The sequence below is a fragment of the Lagopus leucura genome, unplaced genomic scaffold (assembly GCF_019238085.1).
Source record: "Lagopus leucura isolate 7727_CA_CO unplaced genomic scaffold, USGS_WTPT01 Super-Scaffold_100019, whole genome shotgun sequence".
NCBI classification, from domain to species: Eukaryota; Metazoa; Chordata; class Aves; order Galliformes; family Phasianidae; genus Lagopus; species Lagopus leucura.
Genome location: NW_024962273.1, coordinates 7,144,540 through 7,170,366, shown reverse-complemented (window position 1 = coordinate 7,170,366; position 25,827 = coordinate 7,144,540). Strand labels below are relative to the sequence as shown.

At 39.8% G+C, this 25,827-nt stretch overlaps 2 long non-coding RNA genes across 2 annotated transcripts in view; both read right to left on the bottom strand.

Moving 5' to 3' along the window:
• Positions 1-2,325: 2,325 nt before the first annotated feature.
• Positions 2,326-18,101, bottom strand: LOC122183665. Its single transcript, XR_006180317.1, has 3 exons — positions 18,081-18,101; positions 16,186-16,250; positions 2,326-2,516 (listed from the first exon to the last, which is right to left on the bottom strand). It is a non-coding gene; the product is annotated as an uncharacterized LOC122183665 (long non-coding RNA).
• Positions 18,102-21,337: 3,236 nt separating this feature from the next.
• The window catches only part of LOC122183645, a 41,253-nt gene continuing 36,763 nt past the window's right edge, over positions 21,338-25,827 (bottom strand). The window contains exons 4-5 of the long non-coding RNA XR_006180301.1: positions 23,171-23,261; positions 21,338-21,356 (exon numbers count right to left, since the gene is read on the bottom strand). This is a non-coding gene — a long non-coding RNA (uncharacterized LOC122183645). The remainder of the gene's footprint in view (positions 21,357-23,170; positions 23,262-25,827) is intronic.

The window sequence follows — 25,827 nt, the reverse complement described above, 5'->3', positions numbered from 1 at the left end:
CTCCACCCCTTGGCTGCTGCTAATCCTCCTCTGTGAGTAATCCTCTTTGGGATCAGAGCTGCGTAGTGCCGCTCATACTGGCTGTTAGCTGCCAATGCAAGTCTCCACATTAGCCCTGCAAAGAGCTTTTTAAAGATTTCAGCACCTCTAGGGCACAGTTAAATGACTGAGTGATTACTGGAATATGCTGGAGATTATTAAATCTGTGGGTACATACCTCTCATACAGACTGCAATGGAGCTGGTGGTACCTGCTGTGTTGGAGCTGCACCTCAGCACTTGGGATGGACTTCCTTCCTGAAACGTTTTAAAAAAGAGTAAAGAAACCAGCACTGTCAGCCAGGAAAATTAAGGAAACTCTCCAGAAAGTTTAAATTAAGAAAAATCCCCATTCCTGCCAGGACACCCTGCCTGCCCCAGGGTCCTGCCATGGGACATGGTGTTCTCCAGGGCCCTGATTGCTATCCCAGCCCTGTGGGCTGCTGCGAGGACTCCTCCGACAGTTCCCTGGCCATGTGCTCCCCTACCTCCTGTTTGCTGAACCCTATTTTCTTTCAGAAATACCCCAAGCACTTTCTTCAATTTTTGAGCTCCATGTTCCAAATTACAGTGTATGATTGCTGTTCTCAGAAATAAATAAATCAGATTCAATATTGGTAATTAGGCATACTTTATCACAACATAGCTCCCATAGCTCTTTGCTTTCTTTTCCACACAAGTCCATCAAATCCCCTTTTACTACTGTTCCACACTTCTGTTCCTGTGGTCATAGGCATTGGCAGCAATTGTCAGGAGCAAATTCATCTCCTAACTCCACAGTGCTCATGATCAGATTGCAGACTTTTCCGTTCATACACCACAGTATGTTAATGTCAGCAGGGATGCTGGCACTGGAACACTGTATTACTTCAAGGTGCTGTCCTTGTCACTGTACAAGCTTCCATTCCTTTTATCATGCCCAAACTCCATCTCAGTTTACCATCATTGAGTTCTGAGGGGTTATGAGCATCATTCATTGCTATTTTGAACAAGGAGGATTAACACTGTTGCTAAGCTGTTGCTTAAAACATCCAGTTCAATACATGGATCCGATGAAGGAACCAGGTCGTCTCAGTAGATGTTCCTGGTTTGTACAAGCCAACATTCATAGAAATGTATGGGCAGATCTGTTAGATTTGCTTTCTGCTCTTATGCACTATGTTTGCTTTAAGAGAATTCAGTTAGATGAAATATTTGTGTCTCTTTGTAGAAACAGAAGATAGACTCAAATGCTCTGTACCTGCACACTGATTCCATCAATTAGTTTTCTGTTCCACTTCAGGTGCATAGTGTAAAATTACAGCCAAAACATTAAAGAGTCCTCCCTATTACAACGATAACAAGTTGTTTCAACTAGATTTTGCCTGCAAGCATGGGCTGTCCTGAAAACAGGCTCATCAAATCTCTGTATCTCTGAACTGTATGGAATGAAATTCAGCAAAGAATCAATCTTCTTTGATCTCATATGACGTCTGTAGCAGACCCCAGGAGGAGTAGGTTCCAACTTACTGTTTCAGTAAAGAGTTTTCTCATTCATTTAGCCTTGTATCTGCAGGAGCTACTGCATTATAAAAAGGTGAGCTGACGGATTTGAGAAGCAGATCTAATTTCGTGCATAACTATTACTCACACCGCTAATAGGATTCAATATTTCTACCACCAAAGAGCTCTGGTCTGAGTAATGTTTCTGCACACCTGTAGATTTGCACGAATGCAGCTCACTATCTCCCTGCCCGCAAGCACTGCAATGTTCCCATGTTTATTGCACAGCACTCAGAAGATATCACAAAACACTGGAGACATGCCAGAAGTTGTGTTAAGTGCCTTTCTGTACCAGTTTATGCTTCTTTAAGCATTAAAATCGTGCTTGCTGTGGAAAACACTGAACGTCATGCAGAACACTTAGTATTGTTCACTTAGTATATGTTCACTGCATGAACAGTGTGCATGACAGTTCTGTCCATTGCTGGTCCTCTGGGAGTGTTTGTGTTCACTGCAGGTGGGTCTGCATCCAAAATCCACAGTCCAGTGGGGTTTTAGTAGGGGTTCCAGACTGGAACACCTACTAAAATGAAATGTTAAGCAAGACAAAGAGTAGTGGTGTAAGTAGGATCCTCTCCCTTATCTTCAATGTATGGAAGGGTCAACCAAGAGGCAACCACAATCCCTATCTGTAGCTAAACCCTCTGATACATCATACAAATTCCTACCCTCAGACCATGTTTGGTCTTTGAAGTCTGTACATACCTTATAAATAGCCCTGCAAAACTGTCAAGGCATCGCCAAGCATATTACGACACAACTTGTTCTGATCCAGCATTAGTTCCCCTCAACATGGAGATTTTCCTCACAATCCCTACTGCACCTCAGCTGAAAGATTCCACAAAATTAATCCTGAGACATTGTGTTGGGCTGAGAAATTTTACCCCAAGCTGTTTGTATGTGGAAGAAGCATCCTATCATCAGCTGGCAATAAATCTGGAATGAAAAAAAAAAAAATGAAAGAAAGATTGAATATTTAAAGTGTTTGAAGTTTTAATTAATAATTTGTAACTATGGAGACTGAAGTGGAGAAAGAGGTTTTTTTGCATTAGAACACCCAGAGGCTGCAGGAAAGAGTGATGCTTTCCAGATTAAACAAAAACAGAAGAGTTTAATGACAACAGCAAAATCAGGAATAATACTGAAACCATAATTATTCAAAATACCATACTTCAGTGCTACTAAAAAACAGCAACACTCCCCCTTCCTTCTTTCAAATGTAAAGCTAGTAACACAGAAAGTGATGGATTTTCTATAGATGAAAGATAATCTACAGTCAATTAAGCATTTTCCCTAAAACACTGCATAGGAAAGAAACAACAAGAAATGGTTACCATCAGAAATTAAAAGACGCTTTCTCTACCCAACTGAAAATCTCTTTCTCCTACAAGACACGTGTTTCTGTCTCTGCACTTTAAAGATGCTTTCACAAGAATCTGAGGATGCTATAGAAACCCCCCAACTCATTACCTCATGTATGAAATAGCTGATGAGTGATTAATCTTCTAGGCTATTCTTTCCTCAGAATATTTATGTTTTGGTTGGGCATAGCTTGTATAGGTGTTTCTTTGTCACAGCTGAAGCCATCATTTTAATTAAAATGAATGAAATATAGGTAGGACAGCAGAAACCCTGCTGGAGGGCCTCTGGTCTGATAGCCTGTTTCCACTTCAACTACCCACCTCCAGGACAAGGGAGAGATACCTGACAACAGCAGCAGCCTCAAGCAAGTGGCCAGCAGGTGTTTTGGCAGTGTTATAGCTTAGAGTGTATCTACTTAGCAAACAAAGGATTCTGCACAATCTCTAGCATCTGTAATTGTTGCTTCAGCAAAGGAAAATGTACAGTGGCACAGGGAAAGAGAAAAATCTTACAGAATGGCCTTACTGAAGTAGAGAGAAGACAGATTATTGGAATTTGAAGGCAGAGCTCGGTCACAGCACACTAATTAGAGAGGCAATAAACTTCACATTTTAGATACAATCCTTGTCATGGGATGACGAAGATGACTGTGGAGACGGAGTCCAGGACTTGGTTTCTTTTACTTCTGATGCTTGCAGGCACAAACGGAGCACGCTTTTCAAAGAGAGCCTTTTTCTTCTGTGTGCATAACATTCCATCAGATGTGTAATGTCTTTTCAGTAAGGAAACATTTATATTCCTTCTCTCTCTTTTCAATAACAAGTCTGTCAGTCACAAGCCTCCATTGCTCAGCGACTACTGCCACACTGTAGCTGACAGGCTGTGGAAGTTTTGGCTGCCCCAAATCACTATGAACATTTTCTTTTTTTCTTTTTTCTGTTAGAATTATGGGGCATTTCTATCTCACTGCTGTGTAGCAATGTACTTTCACACATATATAACACTGAGTTTTAGCAACATCAAATACTGCATCCAACCAGTTACAAAAAACTACCTTGTCAATGAGACACAGCACTGCTGCCAGCTGCTTATTCAAATTTCATTTAAACATGCACAGAAATAATTTCTTTATACTTTGGCATGTCTTTTTTGTATTCCAGTTACAAAAAGCAATATGGGGCATCCCCTCTTTACAATGAACCATGGTATCTTTCAGTGGAAATTACTTGGTGTCACAACAGTTAAACTACCCAGGAAACAGAACACAAGATTGGAATGGTTTCTTCTCTCCCTTGGGCTTTAGAAAATCCCAGAGAGGTACTAAAGCCTGTGGGACTCAGAGGACTGGGAGGAATTTGTCAAAGAGCACAAGCAATTTGTCAAAGATAACAAGTCATACATGTGCTTATATATCCTTCAGCAATTCTTCAACTTTCTAATAAACAACGCCAGCAACTGCATCATTCTACCTTCTACTAGGTGGAATGGTAACATTTATGCTTATTGTGGTGCTGGAGGCCTCTAATGACAGCCCGAATACCTGTAGGCAAGTGCTGTGCACTGCATTCACTTATAACTTCTAAGACAAATGCAACACGGCCATCCTGCGTGCACCATAAAATACAGCATCCCTAAACACATAATCTAGCCATTATTTTTATTTCAGTATATTTTCCATACCACTCTGAAAATATGTTTTTATTACAGAGCATGATTTGTTAAAAGCTATTCCGGCTGCTGAAAGAAAAAGAGCAGAGAAATCAGAGCTGGCTTAACCAGGTTTATACACCTGCTGTTTCAGCCTCAAAGATAAATTACATTGCAGGAGCACGTTCACTAAACATTCATGCTCTCCTTCTTGCCCTCCTACTTATATTCAAAGAGCAGAATAGAAAAACATAAATCAAAGTCACAGAACATATTTCTTCTCCAATTCTGAAGCTGACATATCTCTATGCTGGAATCATAACCCCCCACAATACAAATAAAAAGCATGGCCCAGCAATCACCACATAAAAAAATAATTACAGGCAGCACAGTAATTTACACTTATCTAAAGCCTCTCACCCAAGGATCTCAAAGCAATTTATACACAATACAGATGGGGCTGATATAAGAACAGCAATGGCAGGGGGCTGTTTGGGAATCAAGGGATGTTCTATACTGTGCAGCTCTCTGCTATCTAGAAATTTACATTAGCCAATTATTCTAGCAGCAGTTGGAACCAAGCTACAGACTTCTGTCCAAAGTTTTGGAACAGCCTAGGTCGATATTGAAAGGCAAGGTCTGAGCTTCAATCAATGAGTTGAAGAAATTAAGAAAGGACTTGATCCAACATTGCCCATCAGATGTCATCCCCAGCTTCATGAGGTGCTCATCCAAAGAGCCTCCAGGAATAACGTGTTCTTTTTGACAGTCCAGACACTGTCAATAGCACAGGGCCACAGAGTTACAAACTCTGTTACATTAACCATAGGTATAAAACTGCTTTTAGTTTCCTAATTCCCAAACTGTAACTCTGAGGCATTGGGTAAAAGTTTTGGGAACTGCACTAATTTGTATTTCAGAACTTCACATTGGTAATCTATTTACATTTTGAAGGCAGTTTTCATGTGAAAAAGATATATTGGCTCTCTCCATATTATAGGAGAGGAGTTTAGCATTTTTTTTCCTCAGCCTTTGAAGTGCATGCACACAAAACTGTATAAATTATTTACTTTGTAGGATCCCCAAATGGTAAGTTTGGGGGAAAAAAAACAAGATCTGTTTCTTCAGTGTGAGCTGCAGGTGTCATCAATAGTAGACTCCAGTTTCAGGCCTGGGTGGCAGCCACACCAACTCTCAGCAGGGAGTCAGAGATTGCCAGGCAAGAACACAGAGACAAGTGAGTGGGTGGGTTTCTTCCCTTTGCTCACAATCCCTGGTAGCTGATCCACACAAGACTTATGAATTACTGAAGAATTATTCATAACAGGATGTTGGAGGGAGTGGATCACACTGGATTTTTTTCCTTGTTCCTCTGCTTTTTTTGAGGGGGATGAGTGGCAATAAGATGATTGATTTAATTAGTATACGGCCCTCAGAAATTGTTAGTATTCAGTGTTACCCATTAAGAGACAGATACCAAAGGAAAAAAAAAAAACATTAATAAAAAGCAAATCTCATAATGAGACTGGTTTGAGCTACATTCTGACACTAAAACCCAAATACACAAGGGTCATTTATCGTTCAGTTCTCTGCTTCAGTCTGGGGCTCACATCTTCAAGAGGCAAAAAACCATTTCACTTAGCAGCAGAGAAGCCATGCCTATGTACACTGCCTGCGAGTCTCACCCAGTGCTTATTTGTTTCACCCATCCTAATTCCTTGACAAAGAGCTGCCAAGGTCTGGGTCTGGAAATGCATTACCCAAGTGTCACTGGCAGCAAACTCTCTCTCTCCCCTCATTTCCAAAGCATCCAGTGCATAAAAGACTGGGTTGTGGAAAGTGAACAGAGGCAAAAGCAAAAAAACATTGGACTGAAGGAGTAAGATTCTGCAGTAAATTCTGGCAAAAACAAGCTCTGTGGTCACCTGTACTGCATACAGGAGTTAATTCCACAGTTCATTCTTGAGTTCATATATTTATGAAAATGATTTATTACATGGAGCTGTAGCTATAAGAAAGTGTATTAGATAACCCTACAAATCTTTGTCCATAGTTTCTCTGCTCTCTTGGCAGGCAGCTATTACAAGAAGTTGGTCTGGAAACAGCAAGGATTTTGATTATCAGCACAGTAGGTTTTGCACCAAGTTTGCAATTTAATACAGAATCACTACAGAGACCTGATAACACGAGTGTGCATTTGCCATTTGCTTTGCTATGATGTTTCTAATCATCATACACCGGTCCGGAAAGACTTTCTAGGGGCACTGCTATAGCAGATGACCAAATAACAAAGTCCATTTCATAAACTGATAGATTGCTTTGTTCTGACATTTCATCTCATGTAGTTTTATTTCTAGTTACAGAAACTTTCAGTCAGTGGATTGAAATGCCAGACACACTCCTGATGGAAGTGTCTTTTATACTCAGGATATTAAAGCACTGAAAAGGAAGGAAAAAGAGAAGGTCCAAATGATATCTTGCAGCCAAGAGGGAAATTTATTGTATTTGTTTTCTCCAAGAGAAAAGATATTTTTGGAGAAGCTGAATTCTTCAAAGCTTCCCATGCTGAGTCTTGGCAGCCTCCAAAACATCAGGAGTCCTGAGAAGGAACAAACATCACAATGCCAACAATACCCACTGAGGTACAATCAATAATGAATTTGGAGTATAAATGGTTGTATGAAAAGTGGTCTTCTGCAACCAACTTCATGTTGTCTTGCCAATACAATACAAGCTCAGCCATGCTGTTGGAATAAAAGTCTGTATCTCACTTGATTTGCTTCCAAAGGAACTCTAACAGTACGGAACAGTGGGAGACTACACAACAAATTTCACACTAAATGGATTAAAATTATAAAACCAATAGATCTTAAAACATAAATCTATATGTAAGTATCTGTCCTACTGCAGTGCTACTGCACAGTTTGTATTTAGAAGAAGATAAAAGAGGTAATTAATAAAATTTATAGTAACATTAAAAACTATTGACATAGTGACATTGGGAACTCTCCAATTATATAAATCAATTGACAAAGTAACACAAATTTTTAAAAAGCAAGGTGTTGAATATTAAAATCCTTAGAAATTGTGAAATAAGATGGTCAGAGATACTGGCAATAAAAGGACTCATCACAGGAAATTCCCAGAGAAATGTGACTGCCACCACTGAGAAGATGCCACAAAGAATGAAAACTCAATTTGCCTGAGAGAAATTTCCTTCACATTTTTTTAAAGGAGCTGTTGAAAAGACTGAAGAAAAGTAAGAGGAGAGCTGCAGGAATAAAGAAGCAGTAGGAAATGCAGCTCTTAGTGAGGCACCCAGAAAGCCTGACCTCTTTAACTTCAGTACTCAGACAGCAGGACTAGATGATCTTAATGGTTCTTTCCAACCTTAATGATCCATGATTCTATATGTTCAAAAGCAATACATATACACATTTAACCTTCAAGAATGGAAAACTTAAACTAGAGAGATATGAAAAATAATTTCAATTGTAGAAAACAAGTGTAACCAACCTTTACCCACCGGCCAGGACCAGTGGTTGCAGGATGAGGAGCAGGACTCACCAAGAGGAGCACAGGACAGCCCAGAGCGATCCTCCTTCCCTGTGTTTTCAGGACCTTGCCTACATTTTCTGGGTCTATAAGAATGCAAATGTCTTACAGCTCCTGCACTGCTGGGTAAACAGCTTGCCAGTTTGTTGTAAAGCACGTCCCCAAGGTAATACTCTTTCATTCCCTGTTAACTGTGTACCCAGCTTTACACAATTAATTAGGGAAGCATTCAAAGACCTAGATTTTAAACCACTTAATTAATAAGAAATGAGCATTTAATGGCTATTCCTCTCAGACTGTTTAATTTAATGAGAGAACTTGCAAGAAAAAGAAGCAAGAAAAATCGATTTAGTGTATAACAAATTGCAGCAGAAAACAGAACTGCCTAACATGAACATATGTATCTATTTGCTGCTCGAGCATCTCATAACATCCCCATCAGAGCTGGGTCTATAACCTGTTTTTGGTGGCAATGACACCATTCATTATTTCCAATAACTTCCAACAATTTCCATTACTCCCAGGGATGCCATTATTCCCTCCTCACCTCATAATAACAAAACCTCCAAACATGAGAATGGGCAAGCACCAGCACTTGCCTCAGACCCCAGCAAAGGGAACCCAGACCCCACTGAGCACAGGTGTGAGCCACCAGCATCCATCTCATAATGTAACGGGAGAAGAGTGACTCTACCCAGAAGGAGATGTGACGTGTAGCACTTACCACAGCAGCCAGCTGGGCAACATGGATTTGTGTAGGTCACTCTTATTTGAGCTGAATCTTTCTATTACAGGAAAAGAAAATCCTGGAGCAGCAGCATTTCAGTTTGAAATTTTAAGAGTTGTCATGCTGACGCTGTCATAAAAGCAAAATTTCTTTCTATGTCAAGGGAAAGCCTGAACACCAAATGATGGGAAAGTGCCCTTCTAAATTGCTAAACATCTTGAGTTGTTTCCATTCCTGAGGTATCTGCCACAAACAAGAACAACTGTGACTGAAAACAGGACAGCTTAGCAGAGAGCAGTGAAATATTTCCAACAGTATGAGCACCATGTAAAAGTATATCAGAAATACTATTGCACTCAGTTTTGTAAAGATCATGAAAGAAACTGTCCCTCTACTGAGGCATTTCAAGCCTAGGCTTTGCTTTTGAATCCAAACATACAGAATATACAAATGAGAATGTTTTGGATTGGAGAGAGATGTTGCTGCACTGTTTTATTTTAAGAACTGGGAATACAGGAAGATGTAAGTATAAACAAGTACAAACATTAAAAAAAAAAAACCATTACCTTTGAAAAAAAGCCTTGTTCATTGGTACTGGCAAGACTGAATGATTAGTGTAGGGATGGAATGAGACTCCAACATAACATTTGAAAATAAGTATTAAACATTGTGTTGCTGTGATTTTGCCAATCATTGTCACGATTCATTCCCATAGTTTAGCCACCTATTTGTGCAATGCCTTTCTTTTTGCTGATACAAAACAATTCTATACATTTATCAATAAAATCGATAACAAATTAATTCCCTAACTTTCACTAGTTAATCCTCCATACGTCAGTAAGTCCAATTCAACAAGAAACCCACAGCTAGGTTTCTTTTCTACAGGTCACAGAGAAAAGGTATTTCTGGTTAATATTGCTAAATTGGGAATTGCATTTTTGGAAATCTAAGGGATAACCCTTAGCCAAAAGGAAGAGGGATGGGGAAAATAATATTGAAAGCTTTTTGGCTTTCAGTGGGCAAATCTGTTCCAAAGTCTGGGAAAATCTAAGTAGCAAGGAATAATGGTCATATTGGTCCAAAAAAGGAGATGCTGGCAGATACAGTGAACATACTATGGTACAAAGGGAACAAGATGCCATCCCTGAGGCTACCCCAAGAAATGCTCATCCATTCAGCAGCTGCCCTGTGCCAAAGAGGCAGGATTTAGCCCTAAATATGTCTAAAAAACACATTCAAACTTCAAAATTTATGTAATCACTTATGACTAACTTCTCATTATAGCAGAAGTTATAGTATATGCAATTACCTCCTTAGTTAGGGTTTTAAATTAATATGAGTCATTCTCCTTCCATTTAAAATCTCATTTCCCACATGTACAATGCTTCCAACCAGCTCTGGCAGAGAAATATCAAAGGGGCTAATTCCCCTGTTTTAATTTAACTGAAGAAAATAGAGTTACATAAAGGACAGATTTGAAACACTAAACTGTGCTTGAGCCCACAAGGAGGAGAGAAAGAAAGGGCAAAACTACACATGCATAAAAAAATGCAGTGCCTGTTGTTCTGCTTTAATGGTATTTGTTTTTTTCTACTGAGGGGAGGGCAGGGAAAGAGGAATGTGTTCCTGCAGTACTAAACCTGCCATGGAAAAAGGGGGGTCCTCTTATCTGATCCCTCCGATGCTTCAGAAACTGCTCATAAACTGAAGCAAGACCTTGGCATGATTCTCAAATCTCCTTTCCCCAAGCCCTTCAAAATAACTCCCAACACCTAAATACTGCTGGACTTTGACAGAAGCAAGCATCTGGGAGATGGATCAAGTAATTATTCAAAGATTTCAATAGATCCTTGCCTATGAGCTTCCCACGATGACAAGGCGGATCTGTCTTGTCTCTGAAGACCAGGCCACAGCTGACCACACTGTAGATGCCAATCCTCAGCAAATGGTAACTTTAAAGATGTATTATTAGCCCTGATTTTGATTGTCTGACAATAGAGATCTGTAAGCAAATGAAGTTTGCAATGGTGAACCTGAGAAAAAAACAACTCTCTCTCCTTTTGCATGGTTTACTTATATATTTTACCAAATACATATAATCATAGAATGGCTCAAGTTGAAGGGACTTTAAAGATCACCTTGTTCACTAAAGTCATGCACGTTCTAGACTAGCTCCTGAGGTATGAATTTCCCTAGATAATAATAAATTCATAAATTGGTGTATTTGGTCTTTTCTTCTGTATTTTCTGTAATTATAAAGGTTCAAGGATTATAGTAAGAACATTCCCATGCACAAATATGAAAACCTTTGAATGCTCTCATATGACCCAGGAAATTGTCATATGAGCCACAGTGAACTGTGAAAAAAAAAATAAATAAAAAAAAATTAGAAATGTGAGAGCAAGTTTCCTCCCTATTGGTTTGTCTCTATCTTTTGGCAGGAATGATTTGAATAAGTCAATAGAATTACTAAAATGAATCCCTCTTTTGCAGGAAAAATAGAAATTCTCTTGCAGATGACTTGATATAGAGCTCATCCCACACCAAACTTTTTGCTGAGAAAAGCCACATGCATAAATGCTTATGAGATCTATGCACTCAAGCACTCAAAGTTGTGTACAGTGTATAATTTAGAACACTTCTCCCCCGAATGGCATCACTGCTCATCCGCCAGCTGGAAAACAACAGCTGAGCAGAGAGCCCAGTGCATGCCTGGCAACTCTGGTCTAAACCACAGCAAATCAAGCTTCCATTTGCCCCATGCACAGCACATCTCACCTGGTTCCCTGGAATGCCAGCATCAGCTCTCCACCAAGAATGGGCAGTGTGATGCACAACTGTGCTGCTCTGTTTGAAAATACTGGGAGAGAGCACACTAAGCGAATGGCATCAACACACCGTGAAGATGAGAGAAGTAAAAAATGGCAGAAAAAGCAAATACCTACAAATGCTATCTTTAGATTCAGTTATGATTTAGCATCTCAACACACCTTTTCAATGAAATTATTTTTGTGAGTCTAAAAACATTATTACTACTAAAATGAAATACTCCTTATCAATTTTGATGGGAGTATATTGGAATCTCACCCAAAGATGACCTATCTCTTAGATTTGTCATCTCAGAAATGACAAATGAGCTATCTGTTAGATTTTCCATGCCAATGTTGGTTTGTTTGCAGTCAGGCAAGTGCACTCTCCTTATGGCTGAAATTTTTCTGTAGCTCAGAAGACTTCATATCATTGAGGTTTCTTTCCTAAGAAACATTCAGGATTTTAATGCTTAGGAAGGTAACTAAGTAACCTGTAACTGACACAATCACATAGAGACGTGCAATCCATTAACTCAGTGTTTATTGCACTGCATGGAACTAACAGATCTGCAATTAAGTTCATAAGGCATAATACTGTATTTTAAAAGGCCACAGAAAAGGTGGGTATGAAATGAACTGGCAGAAACAAATCCTTTATCATCATGTTTGCCCTTACGTGACTGCATCCTGAAAGATGGCCTCCCAGGCTCTGGGCTGAGCTTGTACGGCCCTCAGCAATGAGCACGTGGCCCATCTCACAGCCTGGGTCTCCCCACATCTCTAGGGAAGAGAACATTGTTGATGGCACATGCTGCCCTAGTAGGTGGTACAGTCATTGTACCTGGAGGTGTCCAAGAACCATGAAGATGGGGCACTGAGAGACATGGATAGTTGGTATGGTGGGGATGGGTTGATGGTTGAAATGGATGATCTTAGAGTTCTTTTCCAACCTTAATGATTCTGTGATCCTACAGCTGTTTATGACGCTTCCTGCTGACTCCCCTATGGGTAACAGGGAGAATTACTGCATCCAGTTCAGGTGTCACCACGGCAGGCAAACACTGAGGAAAGATTGTCAGTAATGTAGGTCTGGATTTAGCAGCACGCATAGCACACTTTGACAGTTTGTTACTACTCTGGATCTGGTCCAAAGAATAGCCCTGATCCTTTACCACTCACTTAACGTGAACTGAAAAGAGCATGAACCAGCTCTCAGGCTAAATAATGCTAGTTGTTTTCTTTTAATCTTAATCAAAGGACATCATTTCTCAATTTACTTAATGGATATAATGCACATAACACATCAGTGATACAGGGACCCACATCATTAGAAATGAAGCTACGCTGTTGCATAGAACTATTAGAAATAGAAGTAAATGTGACTGTGCAAAAAGCTCTTCACTTAGCAGACATAAAGAAAGTGGAAGCTGATTTGTTCCATATCGCTATGTCTCAAGTTGGCAGCAGCTTCCTAAATCAAGTCCTATTTTATTCATAAACATTATACAGCTCTTTCAGTAATCCTGATTTTTAAAGCTAAGCAAACCACTGTGGTTTATTAACTACCACAGATTTTGTTAGCATTGTCTGTAACACAAACAATTCTATTTACTGCATACTGGGATGGTGTATGCTGATTTCCCAAACTGCACTTCAGAAAAAGATCACTCTAAATTCTCAGACTTGCATGATGATTGATTATCTGCTTTAATCACATAAATAATCCCAAAGAGATCTGTTGTATTCCATCCTCACATAATGACTAGAAACCTATATCTGGCACCTAAGGAGCCAGGAATGGTCCAGAGTTGGAAGGCAAGTGCACAAAGCAGGAACACTAAGAAATGAACGTAGCACCTAATCTTTGATTTCTTCTTGTGGTATTTAGCACAGACACTTGAAACACGTCTGCTATTCAGTTAGTGCTTCTGCCCTTGGTATCACCTTAAATCAGGCTAATGAATTATAATTGCAGATGGTTTAACAGCACTTTGGCTATTTTGACACTAAACAGATTTAGCATTGATTTCTAGCATTAGTTTATTCAGACAGCTTGTGTTTATATATAAATATGTACTCAAGTTATATATAAATACTATGCACACCATTATCTGTGAATTGAGGGGGAAAGAGCCTATCTCCTGTATTCCAATCTCAAAAAATCAATTCCTGCATCTCTGCAGCACACGCTTCACAAATCTGTATCCAAACATTGCATCTTACCCTGCAATGAGTCTGAGAAAAGGACAGGCAGCACTCTCATGGTTTAAGGCACTTTTTGGAGTTCAAGAGCAGGCTCAAGGTGCCCAGCAACTTCACCAGTGCTGTGCAATGCCACTGCTAGTATACTACAGCTGTTCTCTCAGATATACTTACAAGATCTCTCAGAATACTACTCTCAGAAGTCATTTATAATATCCTGGGTAGCCCCTGAAACTATTTCTCCACTATATTATTGCTCAAGTGTAAGCCTTCTTTAATGGTATATTAAGCATCACTGCTATTAATATTGCCAGGTCTCAGTCACCCAAAAGGCCTAAATGCTCTCAGGTAGCATAAAGTAGGCTAGTCCATAGCCAAAACAAAGCCACAATGCTTTTTTGGAGTAACTAGCTCTCAATTTAGGAAAAATGTTCCATTTACTGCTATGGTAGTTTTTCAATAGAAAACCAAGAGTGAGCACACACACCTTAGGAACAATTTTTGGAGATTAGCATTTGAAGAATTTTTGGAGCTGTAAGAACTTCCAAAAACCTGCCTAATCCCTATGCTGTCCTCCTCCATGTTTTGAGCTGGAAGTTCTAGCAATGGCAAACTTACTGTGCAGATTATGATCAGAAAATACTGGTTTGCATGGCCAAAAATATTAACTCAGAAGTTAAATCCTCCTTTTTCCTATTTGTTTTTGATCCAATCAATATAGACAGTATTTGAATTCTTCCTCAGAGTGTAACTGAGCTTAAATGGAATACAGCTTTTATTGCTGAAAAGTTGTCATTGACTGTCTTTACTGTTTCTATTGATCCAAGTAGTTTTTGATCACATTTTCCTGCAATATCTTTGTGAAATCATAGAATTTACTTCATTCAGACATGTTATTTAACTTACTGCTTTAAATAGTTACCTGCATTCTTTCTGTATCCACTAAACCACTAAAACCAAACCAAGCTGTGTTACATCCTATGGGCTAAACAATTTGAAAAAATACTTTTTGAACAGCAACTATCAACATATCATAAACTTCGAAGAAACAGAGTTAAAAAAGTCTTTCACTATCTCCAGTTCTTAGAATATATGACTAGGCCTTTTTACTAAAATGAAAGAAAATCAATTATTGAACCACATTCCTTATTACTGACACTTTCTGTGAATTAAGTCTAGCTTCAGTTTTTCTGGCTTCTTATAGTATATTTTACCATAGTAATTCCCCTTTTTGCACCGCTCCTTCAAGTTTGACTGTTTTCTTCCAATTATTTATCACAGAAATGAGCTGTTTTATGAGGCTCTGTAATGAAATAAAACCATTTTTTAAAAACTGCAAGGAGTTTCATTCATCGTCTTCATCATGTGTGGGATTTTCCTCAGATTGACCTTCTCTTTCCTTTCCCAAAATAAATTCACTCAGGTATTCATTCATTTTTCCACACTAGTGCCTGGGAGCAGTACCAGGGTCTATGGAAACAGGATGGATATTCTCATGATGCCATGACCTTACATACCAATCTCTTTAACCTGTCCAAAATGGTATTCTTCTATCAGATTTATCTTAAACTGCAGCGCAGCATGATCTTCTACTTCTTCTACTATTACAGAGCACCTTTTGACACCCCTGCTGACTCCCTCTACTTTAGAAATGACATCCCTATGATAACATTTTGAATATGCTCAAAAATAAGTCTGCCAATAACTTAGAATTAGCAGGTTCCTCTGATTATTGACTGTAATTCATTTATAGCACTTGAAATACCAAAGAGAGGCACTTCGTTGTGTGATGAAATTGAAGCAGATGCTGCTCCTGAGTGTACAGCTGCTTACCCATGAAACACAAAGCATAATGTTCAGCACTTAGTTGCAAGCAGCCTGCCTGGTCTGTCTGAACAGCTCTTCTCAGCCATGCATGGAGGAAAATGAAAGAGCTAACACATTACACAATTTACCCAGATGTCAGGATTCATACCCCTGGCTACTGACCCACACTCCTGCACCTCCCAAAGAGAAATTTCTAAAGCTTAAGGTATTTTTTGTTTCTTAAACGCAGAAGAGTTTTAAATGCAGATTTGTCAGAGTAGAAAAGACTGCTAAAATCAGTTAGTCCAACCACTGACCCATCAGCACCATGCCCAATAACCACGTCCTTAATGGTCACAGTGGACATACATTCTTACTTATATTTAATCAAGTGTCAGCTTCCTATGGCATCTTGAGGCAGTAAGTTCCACCCAGCAATTAGGTGCTCTGTGAAAAGTAATGTTTCCTTTTCGATGACAAGAAGGGTGGCTCTCACCTTGCCATGACCTGTAGTTGTCACATCAGGTGTGCCATAGAGCAGTTACCACTGGAGGGTAGTTGCTGTTGAGAGGAGATAATAAACAAAATTAGCATCTGCCTCTATATAGGAGCAGAAATGTTCAACAGGGACAGACAAATAGTGAGAAAAATATTCACAAAATAATAAACATTCACATTATGAAAATGGTGTTTGCCTTTCTATTCATGGAATATGCAGCAGAAATGGATCTGTGTTTTCTTAGGTTCATTATGCTGTTATGCACAAACAAAACCCACAGGGCTCGTGTCATTTCTGTTAGCTACACACATGGCCTTGGCCAAACCAATGGTCCCCAGTGCTAACCCAGCACCTAACTCCCCACACTAACCACAGCTCCCAGCCTGGGTTTGAATCCGATTATTTGTTTGCAGGCACCACTGCAACTATTTCACCTGTTAGCTTCTGTAAAATATAGGCAATTCATAACTCCTTGAATACTTTGTTTACACGTTGGTCACAGAGGTCTTAGAGAGAAAGTACTTTAGGAAATTGTCTTCCTTTCTTTACATTTAAGTTGCTCACTAGCACACAATTCAACAAGGAATCGCTAGCTCCCAGGTCATTCAATAAGTAAGAGCCAGATAGCTGCCTGTGCTCCAGGCTGAGTGATCACCCAGTCCTGCAGCGTATTTCAGCAGCATACTCATTTTCTCTTTTATTCTGCTTCTTTATCTGTGTTTTTTTTTTCCCACCAGAGCCTAAACACTTTCCTGTAACACATTAAGCAATATGAAAATTATATATCACCTCTGCAGTTCTCATTTTCATGTAGGCAATAGAAAAAAATACATTAATGTTAATGATCACTTTATACCTCTTCAATTCTTAACCTGCTTCCAGCTTTTCAGGGCAGGGCCCCTTTACGGGTTAGACCATTTGGGCTTAGTGTTCATCCTGGTTTTGAAATGTAATGCAGCGACATACCTTATATTTTAAGTAAAGCATTTATTAGCCTCTCTAGAGCAGAGTAGTTTAGAATGCCCAGATTCTGCAAGGCACTCATGGCCATTTCAATTGAGCAGACTCCCAAAAGACAAGCTGACAGCATGGGGTCAGGGCAGCAAAGTGCCCACCCAGATGCCCCAGTGCAGTAGACATGAAAACAGCAGCAGCCAGGGCCTACCAGTCCCACTGCTGTCCCCACCAATGCAGTCTGTTCAGCATTTCTCTCCTAGCTGCCCAAGGCCTGCAGACAATCGCTCCTCTGAGCTGTCTCTCTTTCTTTGGAAATATTTTTGAAAAGCCATATCATGATGTAAAAAAAAAAAAAAATAAAAATAAAAAAAAATCCCTATTAGTACTTATCTTTCCTCTAACATGATCTCCAGTTGTTTGGAGGCTTTATTTAATATCATCCTTTCAATTTCAATGTTCTTATTCTGAGATAAGAAAAACAATTCACTGCCTTGCATTTCTTTTATCCATCCTAATTAGTTTTCTAATTAATTCATAACTCCAAAAGCCTTCATTTATTTCATGTTTCGCTTTAACTTCTGAGCTGCCATAATCATATTAGCAATCAAACCCATTTTGAAAATATTTCTTCTCCCAGGAAGCATGGAAAGCTTGCACAAAACTGCCTCTGTGAATCTAATAAGCTTACTGCTTCTGCTTTGTTCTCCCTGATCTAATTTTCAAGTTTGCAGACATCTCACGATCTGATGTGAACTTACTCACACAAGAAAGATTCTTTCCCCCAGCAATAACACTGTTATTATTAGTTATTTACATTACAGCTCTTGGAAAGGAAACATCTGTAGGAAGCTTAGTGCACCAAGAGAGAGGGCACAGAGCACCTGGAGCCATAGGCTGAACCATGCTGCTGCTCTGTGGGGACACTGCACACATACCTGAAAAGAAGGTCTTCCACAATAAAGGGACAAAGACAACTGCAGATCAAACGGATGTGGCAGAGCCAGAAGCAGATATCCTTCCCCAGAACACTCTTGCCCTGATTCAAGGCAGCGTCACTCTTTGGAATAGCACTTAAATGTATGCTTGTCCTTGAGTATACGCTCAGTCCTGCTGAAGTTTCTGGAAGATAATCATCCTTGAGAGCACAATGAGGAAAGACAGACTTGGGGTATGATTGCAGTCCAGCCAAATTGGGATCTGGAATATGTAGCCCGAGAAGTAGAAAGTCATTGTCACGGCAAAATTATGGCACATTACTGTCACATATAGTAGGAAGTAAACGCAACGATCTCTTGTTCAACTGATACACTCATTTTTGCCACTTTTCCACTGTAAACAGAGAAAAACATATAGCACTTCCTGTAGCATCCCTTCTACTATTTCTGCTACCAAACTCTAGAGAAGTTTGGACTTTATCCCATGGTCACACTGCAATAGCTCCATAAAAATCCCAGCAAACACTGTTAAGTTTGCTCTCCCCTTCTGGGCATTTCAGTACCTAGAGGGAGCCTACAAACAGGAGAGTCAACTCTTTGAAACTCTTTGGTAACAGCAGGATGAGGGGGAATGGTTTTAAGCTGAGAGAGAAGATTTAGGTTTGATGTCAGGGGAAGTTCTTCACTATGAGAGTGGTGAGATGCTGGAACAGGCTGCCCAGGGAGGTTGTAGATGTCCCTAGCAGTGTTCAACACCAGGGTGAATGGGGGCCTGAGCAACCTGGTCTAGTATTAAATGGGGAGGTTGGTGTCCCTGCCTGTGGCAGGGAAGTTGGAGATCCATGATCCTTGAGGTCCCCTACCATCCAGGCCATTCTGTGATTCTGTAAATAGCACCACAAAGGATCTACTCAAAACCACTCAAGACCACTCAAACACGCCACACATTGAGGAACAGTCTCAGTCTCTATGTCTTCAAAAAAGTTCTGAATGCCAGAGCACGCTATTTTCTTTTATATGCACATAAAGAGAAAGGAAAATGCAAAGAGGTAACATAAATAACTTCTTAGTTTATACAAACATATTAAGAAAAGCAGTTGAAAGTAGCCCAGTTTCAGTGCAGGTTTTGCAGATGCGAGTTTTTAAACACTTTGGACACATCAAAGCATAAAAGTTATACAATCTAATTAAACATCCACCATCTCATCTCCAGAAGGCCCTACAGCATCTGCCCAAGGTTAATGCCACAATGAAAACGTGGACATAGATAGAAGGATAGGAATGAAATGGTGAGATCTGCTGGGTTACTCTAAGGACAAGTTTTGCTGGATAAAAACTACTGTGTGAGAGTTTTACCAAGGGTGAAAGGCTCATGCATACAGATGAAGAAAGCCTTGAACAAGACAGCTAGAAAAAAGAATTTATTAAAATATAAACATCCATGCATTTGTGTAATACAGAAGTCTTTCTTGCTTTTGGAATCTTTCAGAAGAAATCTAAGTGGCATAACATGACAGTTCAGTTTAAATTGCGTTAATCAACATTCATTTCTTTTTACTACAATATAGCAGTATCGTCACCATTTTGTCTTTTAAAAAGTGTTAACAACTCTCTTTATGAGAGAACATCGAATGAATTCATTCTCACACTAAAGACCTCTGCTCATAGCAGCTTTCAGTGAATTCACAGTATTTGTATGTTTGCACATCAGAACATTTGAATTCACGACTGGTGGATTCAGGGCTAAAAATACTACATGTGCAGCAGCATAGGAGATTTAAAAAAAAAAAAAAAGACAGATTTTTCTTCTTCTAAAAACATTCTGCCATGCTTTCATGTAAAACCACCCAGCAGCTGACAGTAGCCAGATTACAATGTTTGTGTAGGCTGCTGGAAATGATCTCCCATTAATTTTCAAATAACTTCTGGATGCTGTCAGTCACATGAAGTTCAATGCAATTTTTTCTTTTTGGTTTTTTTTTTTTTTTTTTTGACAAATGAAACTCAGAGTTCATCTGCTTACAAAAGCAACCCAAGGGCACGCTTGCAGCCCCCAAACAGCGAGCAAAGGCATGTTTGTGGACCTCTACTAAGGCACAGCACTCAGCTGCTTGCAAAAGGGCCTTACTGCTTCCCTAAGCATCTTTCATGAAGGATTTAATACTTGCCATCATCTCCTTCTGCTGTGCATTCCCCTGCCTGACATGTGAGATAGGATGAGTACACTTTCATTACTCTTCCTGTTTTGGCACCTCACACTGACAGCCAGCTTCAGGGAAAGCACAGTCCCTCAGGATCTGACAGGAATGAAAAAGAAAGCAGGCTGAATTTGGCAAATGCAATCAGTTTCAAAGGGAATCTCATAAACTTTCTTAGGCTGGAGTCAGCAGGTACTGTCAGTCAGAGATGTTTGCCCCTTTTCAAATACCCCCAGCTCCAGCAGTACTTACCATAGACCACTACATCCTTTATCAGAAGGACATGAGAGAACAGAACAGCTCTGACAAGCACACGACTGGCCATACATTCCTGCACTTTGTTCATAGAGGTATTCCATACACTGTAGGAGATAAGAACCCTTCACTAAGCACCTGGGGAATATTCATTGTTGTATGAACAACAGATATGCAGGTCTCTGTTTATATACTGTTCTGACAAAAGCCTTTAAGTTGCTCTTGCAAGCACCAGAGCCTCATTTTCTGACACTGAGATTTTAGAGTCCTCTTGAAGAGGTAAGAAATCAGTTGCTCCCACTTTAAAGTATTTAATCCCCTTCCTGGGTCTTTTCCATAGTCACCTGCATAACCAACGAAAAAAGGAAGTCTGGTATTTTATTTTCATATCACTTATTTCTCATGAGATATAGAAATGTTTTCACCTAGCTTTGTATACTTAGGTAGAAATGTTGATGACCGCACATAATCATAGAATCATTAACATTGGAAAAGACCACTAATATTGTCTAGTCCATGCCATCTATGCCCACTAACCACATCCCTCAAATCCATAGAAAAGTGTCACTTTCCCCAGAAGCAGCTGTCTCTCCACTGACTGTGCAGGGATCCCAGAGCAACAGCTGTCTCAGACTGGATGCCTCATACGAGGTAAATCCAGTCCCCTTCAGTGTGTCCTAAGCACTAAGTTGCCTTGACAGCCACTAACTTGCCTTTGTGTTCATTCTCGTCCTTCACGCTGCCACAGACATGGAGAAGGCACTGGTTCTTCCCATATAACCTCTAACAATCAAAATCTTGTTGGGCTTCTCTTGTCTCATACCTTTGAGAGCAGAAAGGAGAAGAGACCATTTGTCTTTTACAGTACATGAATGACAAAGGTTTCAAAACCACAGAGGACTGAATAAGCAGATACAAATATTACTCTGTATGCATAGAAAATGATATCAGTAGAGAACACCAAAATACATCTTTGAGACATTTCCATACTGGAGGGAGAAATAAATAAAAGTGCACAATAAAATTTTTAGAGCAGTTAGTGATTTCACTTTGGAAAACCTACTGTGAACATAGTTAATAACATAATAAATTCTTCTTTTTTGTGAGAAATGATTATTTGGGTTTATAAGGTATGACAATTTCTTGTAAATCTAATCTGTCAGCCAGTAATTAATAACATACAATTGCTTTGTGCCCTCCTGCACAAGCGCAGCAGTGCTGGGTCATGCACGCACCAAACACAGCTTTGCTTGCAGGCGAGCCCAAGTCAGCTGCACACACACAGAAGAAAGCAGATTCTAAGTGCTAAACAGCCATCAGCAGCAGCTCAGTGGGAAGCTCTCATTTTAACTGTAAGAAAGAAGAAGGTGATTTGACTCTGGTACTTATCAAATCAACACTCAAACTCTCTAATTTGCTGTGTTTCCATCTTCTATGCTCTGGATCCATGAAGGGGCTGAAATCTGCGTGAACCAAATTATTTCTCAACATTGCAGATGAACACTACAATTTTTAGCTATGGATTGAGTCCTGAAGAGGAATGAGAGAGTGCCAAAAAGTCAAAGCCGGGCAGCTGGAGGTGGCTTGGGAAATTCTGAAGACTCTGGGGGCAACAAGTCTTATGAGGAGCGAGCAGGGAACTGGAACTGTTCAGTCTGGAGAAGAGAAAGCACAAGGGAGACTTTATGGCTCTCTACAACTCCCTGAAATGAGGCAGTAAGAAGATGAGGATTAGCCTTTTCTCCCAGGTAACAGTAATAGGATGAGAGGTAATGGCTTTATGTTGTGCCACGGAAGGTTCAGGTTGGATGTTAGGAAAAGCTTCTCTGAAACTCTTTCAAGCACTGGAATGGGCTGCCCAAGGAGGTGGTGGAGTCACCTTCCCCAGAGGTGTTCAAGTACTGTGGAATTGTGGCACTGAGGGATGCCACCAGTGGGTATGGAGGGGATAGCGTGAAGTTGGAGTGGATCTTAGAGATCTTTTCCATCCTTCTAAAAGCATTTGCAGTTGAAATAAATATTGAAATGCTGTGTGAGATAACCACAGCTCAAACAGGAAATTCAAGAGGTCCATCTGAATTCTAACTTCTGCTTTGCTTTGAAGTGAAACAGGGCTTCACTTTAACCCTGAAATCACCCAGAACTTTACAGGGAGATACAGTGAGAAGCTGAACCAGAGGTCGGCAGACCACAGTGAGAAGACATAGCATCCAAGCACAGGAAAGGAGTTTGCACAGTGCTGAGTAAAACTTCAAATTTATATTTGTTCATTATAATTCTTGTTCTCAGTTGTTTCATATCCTTAAGAAAAAAATGAATGCACTACAGTGGTATTGTTAAAGCCTCAGTGGAGCCTGAAGTGATTTGGATTTTGTCTGTTTGATTTCATCTCTTGCTCTTCTCATTACCTGCCAACAGACAGATGCCAAAATCCCACTACGAAATCAAGCAGCTTTCATCTCCAAATTATCACAAACTCTCCATGAAGCTGGTGAGCACTGCCCTCCATTTCTCAAACAAAAAGACAAATAACAACAGAGCAACTTTCTGGAGTCAGAGAGAAACAAGTGCAAAGCCCAAAATGCAATTTAACATCTTCCCACGCTTTTATAAACTGAGCAGCAGCATAAAATGTACCCCTTATTGAGTTGTACTGGCACTAAGTCAGCAAGTACTCTAAATCAGGAAGTCAGTACAATTGAACAAACACACCTGTGACCAAGCCATCCTGAAGAGAAAATGGTTGGAAAAAAAACTGTTAGAAAATACAGCTCCATGAAGCCTGTGCTCCCCAAACAGTTCTGGTCCCAGTCATCTCTCCTGAGTCACAATAAAACTCACCCTGATCACCTCTACCCTACAGTGCCCTTTGCCTCCTGCTTTGTGTTGGGATTTTTCCTCAGGACAGTAGCTGAGCATCTAATACATAAGAATCATAGAACTGTTTGAGTTGGGACCTTTAAAGACTGTCTGATCCAACCCCTGTGCAATAAACAGGGACACCAACAGCTCCATCAGGTGCTCAGAGCCTCACCTTGAGGTGTCTCCAGGGATGGGGCATCCATCACATCTTGGGGAAACCTGCTCTAGTGCCTCACCACCCTTATCATAATAACATTTTCCTTACATCCAATCTAAATCTTCCTCTTCTAGTCTGAAACCATTTCCCATTGTTCTTTCACAACAGACCCAGCTGATGAGTTTGTCCCCTTCTTCCTTATAGTTCCTATTAGAGAACTTGAACTACAAGCTCCTACCCTGACCACAGCATTTCACATCTTACCATAACAAAACCCTGCTCTAAGCATAAAGCATGTCACTTTTATCAAAAGTCTCCAACTTCAAAGGGAAACCACAACAGAACAGGGCATCAAACAGATCCATGGGGCTTGTAAATGTTTATATAGCTCCTAAGAGCAAGACTCTTATGGTTCATTTTCTCAGCTAGAAAAGAAATCTAGTCTTCTCCTTTTTTCCTGCTTTTCAGCTTTTTCCTTGTTAAAAAGAAAAGAACAAAATTAGATTAAAAAAATCCTACTTCAAGTCAGAGATTTGGTAGCAAAGAACGTGGTCGGCATATAAAAATTCAGGACATCTATTCCTATAAAAGCAACATTTGAAAGCTTCTACTCAATTAGTGCTGCCAGTACAAATTGTTTTCACTGGAAACGACATGATAAAATGTTAAACAGCAGGTGGGAGCTCCATTACTAAACACCCAGGAGGAAACCAGAGGAAGGATTTTTTTTTAATCTGCAGAGAATTGACCATTATTATAATTGAGTAACCTCCTTTAAAAAGAGTAACCAAGCTAAATTTTCCTGACCTTAATTGCTTCACATAACTTTGTGTCATCTTTTATTGTTTTTCCTGCCCTAAGTGTCACTTGATATTCATGACAATCCATAAAGCCTATCACTCGTGATAATTGATGTCGTTAATACACATTCTTTGAAGGCCTTTCTGTCATCATTAGCCAACCATACGGGATGTGAAATCAATGATCTGAACTATGTTGTTAATAACAAGTTGGTGTGAATGAGTTTTTCTAAAAATAAGTATTCTGCAAGTTATTTAATTTATATCATCCCAGTAGACAAACAATAACCTTATTGAGAGAGCTGAGAGAATGCACGGACACACAAGACAGAGGTTACCTGACTAAACACTGCCCTCAGGCATACAGAGCACCCTGGCTGCTATTTCCCCTGTAAGATTTGAGCCAAAGTCCACAGAGTGGGCAGATGCCAAGATCCAATTCCTCCTCCTGTGACTGAAATCCTCCCTCAGTGACAGCTTCTTAGGAGTGATGTGGCTGAAGACGAGATCTGGTTGACAATCTCTTTACAAATGATGTGCTGTCAAGCAGAATGCAACTTGATTTGTGCATTTGCAATGGAATGCATCTAAAATGTTTACTCACAAGCTCAGCAGATTTGCTGATAAGAAATTAAAAGATATTATAGCCAGAAAATTTTAATGCCATTTATGAGAACGACTTTAAAGGCTATCGTGCTACATAAATAGTGTTTCACTGTTTAAAATGGAATGATTATCAATGGAAAAAGCATTAGCAAGGTTGGGAAATAAATGGCCCAACCTATCTCCAACTATGCAAACTGGGCACTGGCAACACTGAGTGAGAAGAAGAGATGGTGGTTGCAGTAGGGTTGATGGACTTTCCATACTTATTTTCCTTCATCACTGCTGTTTCCTACTGGAAATCAAGACAGCTTTGATTGGGTTATTTCTATGTCGTACTATGTTTTTCCATTGCTGCCTGATCTCTCCTCCTTGCTTTGAAGTGGACCATGAGGATACATGCCCCCATTTTCAATCATCTGTTCTTTGGGGGAAAAAGAGAACAAGGGAATCACACTCCAGCAACAGCAGCCAGTTTTTATTTGCACCCCTTACAATCAAAGGAACGTAGTTAAGAGGCTACAGCAGCATTGTGGCACCTGTCAACTTTGTCTTTCACTAAACCTCATTTCCTTTTAGCCTCCTCAAATCAATGCTGCTGGCTAATACATGGCTGTCCTGAGTACAAAGTTCAGTTCAGATTTCATACAAACTGCAATCCAGGATTCCTCTTTAAAAAGGTGTTTGTTTTCATTTTAGGTTTAATTATTTTAATTGTCAGCCATTAGAATTTGCTTTCGTTAGCTTCATATAAAGCAAAGCATTTCCTCCTTCTACAATCACTAACTAACTCACGTAAGAAAAAATACATTACATTGATTTTCGACCATAGGAAATACCTCAAGGAAAGGATTGATTTTCCTCCATAGGAA